Below are 3,193 nucleotides of genomic sequence, written 5' to 3' on the forward strand. Positions count from 1 at the left end.
CCACTGTGAACTTTGTTCTTCGTTGTCTCAAATTTCTACCTGCCCTCAAATTACCCAAACTGCTTCACTCCTCTGTACCCTTTCTTGTGTGTTACCCTCTGCTTGAGAGGCCCCACCTTTCCTACCATATCTAGCAAACATCCTGATCTTTCATATCCAGCATTCAGCTGTTATGACCATCCCCATCATGTCTACGCCTCCTGCCTCTGGAGCATCTGTATCTTTTTATGGAACAATCAGCCCCTAGAGACATGTCAGCTCTTCTTCCACAGGAAGTCATATGCTCCTTGATAGCTAGGGCCACATGTGCTTCATTTTTCTTCAGGACCTACTACCCTTGTGAATCTACAGAAGGGCCTGGAAACTCCTACACGTGCTTAAAAGCCAGCACCTTGCTACATTTTGTACCATAGGCTCCTGCTTATCTCATCCCAATGATTACATTCATACTTTACACACACACACTGAGAAACTCAAAGTGCTTTTTTTAAAAATTAATCACTCATCTTTATTGATAAAATAGTCTCCTATGCAGTATATACTCTCAGACACAAATTTGAGGTTCTTAAAAAAAGGGGGGGTGTGGGGGATAGAAAACTGTCATTAAAAACAAAGTCTTTCAAACACCCATGACTTTAAAATTATATTCAAGCAAGAACACCAACAATAAATTAACTCATCTGTTTATAAAAATATTTATCAAGTAATGTTTTATAATTACAGCTGCCTAATGAATTGCCTTACAATTTCAACTGTGTAGCTTATTTAATTTTTACTTGGGATAAAAACTCTTTGAATGTGCCACTGAATTAAGGACTACTTTCTGAAAAAATAGAAAAGTTTAAAAATAAAAGACTGTCATTTATAAAGTATCAGTTAAGGCATCTGAATGAAAAAAGAAATTTAATGTTTTGGGCCATTATTAATCCTTTTCTAATCAGTAAGCCCCATGTACCCTTCTCTCCCCAAACTTAATGTAGAAAATTTCTAAAGTGAAAAGTAGTTTTGAGTTTTACCAATATATGAAATTATACATAAAAATTGTCATGACATAATATTTAACAAATTATATACTTAAAAGTAGAATTTTCTATTTGTGTTAATTTTAACACATGATACAAATGAGTATATTTAATAATATTTGATACTCATCCTATTCTATGATCACGCCAAAATAAAGAAAAATTTAGGTTTCGATTGGTGTCAAAGTTTCTGTATCTTTTTGCTTTAAAAAAGAAATCTACTTACTGTTTGACATGTTTTAATAAAACCAATACTTGTAAATCCATAGATTTCCAACCCCCTTTAATAATGAAAAGCTATTAAAACAAAACAAAACAAACAAAACAAAACCTTAAGGGAATGAGGCAGATGGAGCTTAAAAATAATTTTTTTAAATTCAAGTCTACTTTTTCTGTATCTTAATTACTTTAAAAAGGGTTGTGTAAACCAGAATTTTGAAATTACCATACCTGTCTTACTACATCAAACATTTCAACTTTGTTAAGTAAATGAAATGTATGAGGTCCTTAAATACCAAACAGAAAAGAGAAAATTTGTCTTCATTATTGACTTAAAACTAAAACTTATTCTTCCAGAGGAGTAGTTTAACCTACTACATATGTCTATTTATAAGATCTTCTTTCTTAGAAAGTAATGTTCCTTCTCTTTCATTCCTGAAATATTTCATATTCTTTACAAGTTATGGACAATTGTTAGCTAAGTATCATTTATGTGGTAAATTAGCTATAATTAAATTTCCTCTTTTATTTGTGGTACATGTAAAACATTACTGCAACCTTTAAACCTTAATTTTCTTTGAGAAAAAAAAATTAAATTAATGGGAAAGGAGACAGGCAATCACTAAAGCTGAAGTCTTATGGTACATAAGCTATTTGTTAACTCTGACACCAAACAGGAAGGATTAAATTGAGTATAAGGATCTTCCATTCACAAAACCATGGCAAAATATCGTAAATTAGGATAATTCTGTAAATTCCCAAACATTTACTGGGAAAAGTCAAGTGTATCTAAGTATATCATTCAGAAAACCAATAGCACTGCTGAAAGCTCTTGATATTTTCAGCCATCACTGTGAAAACCCTTCATTTGTTCACCAATTAACAATGGCTCAGTTTCTATTTCAATTGTTTTGGAAAAAAGTTTATGACCAACCATACCTTTTTTTTTTTTTTTTTTTTGCTATCACTTAGCTAGTGCACTGTACAAACTATAGAGGAAAAAAAAAAGGATTGATTGAATTTGAGTTTTCTCTTCATTCATTCATTTATAGGCCAGTCTTTGTGACAGTTTAGAGTCATATACAAAGTTCCCAGACTTGGAACCCTTTCAGCTCTTCCTCAGACTCAGGTCACTGTTGGTTACTAATGCTGACACAGATGTGCTTTCTGATGCATCATCCTTCCTTAGGTTCAAGTTATTTGAAGGATCTCTCTCAGGCCCTTGTTTTCTTGTTCAAGTTGAAATATTCGTTCCTGCTCCTTGCAACCCTGTTGCTGGTCAATTTCAATGGCTTTCCTCATCACTGCTGCCATTTCAGTTATCTGGTCAACATGTGCTTGTAACTCCTTGGAATGCTGTTCCTTTAACTTCATTATTATACCTGGATCATCCTTTTTGCTAGCCATGAGCAATCTAAACATTTGTTCTCGATACTTGCTCATTATAAGTTTCAATGCAGACTGATGTTTTTCCAGGGATGTACGTTAATTCTTTGTTCTCTTGATGCAATTCTCTGATTTGTGTGTTTACTTGCTGGATTCCCATAACTAATGTGGACCGTCGCCGATGTCTTGCGACTTCATTAAGTTCTTGAATTTCTTCCTGATACTGCTTCATTGCTTCTACTCGCTTGTTGAGAGCTGTGGTTTGCTCAATCAGAGATTCTGCTGCATCGTCATGATCTCTCGATCAGCAAGTGCCTTCTCAATTGTGCAATTCATTTCTAAAAGAATATTGCGCTCTCAATCCCTCGCAGTGGTCCGCTGTGGAGATTAGGACCTTTGCCGGCCGGGTATTAAGCACCCAAAGGAAAAGACTCCGCACCCTTGTTCCGCGTCTTCAGCGAGCAGATGTGGAATCCAACAGAGACAGCACAGACAGCTGGCAAGTCAGCGGGGTTCAGCCCCTCACTGACCCGGGATAAGCCTCCGCCGACCGTCTCCCACTAGCC

General features: G+C 35.5%; 1 pseudogene; it reads right to left on the minus strand.

Annotated features, from left to right (window-relative positions):
- Window positions 1-1,747: 1,747 nt before the first annotated feature.
- On the minus strand, window positions 1,748-2,963 carry LOC107154778 (annotated as a pseudogene).
- Window positions 2,964-3,193: the final 230 nt, after the last annotated feature.

This window comes from Marmota marmota, unplaced genomic scaffold (genome assembly GCF_001458135.2).
Source record: "Marmota marmota marmota unplaced genomic scaffold, marMar, whole genome shotgun sequence".
NCBI lineage: Eukaryota > Metazoa > Chordata > Mammalia > Rodentia > Sciuridae > Marmota > Marmota marmota.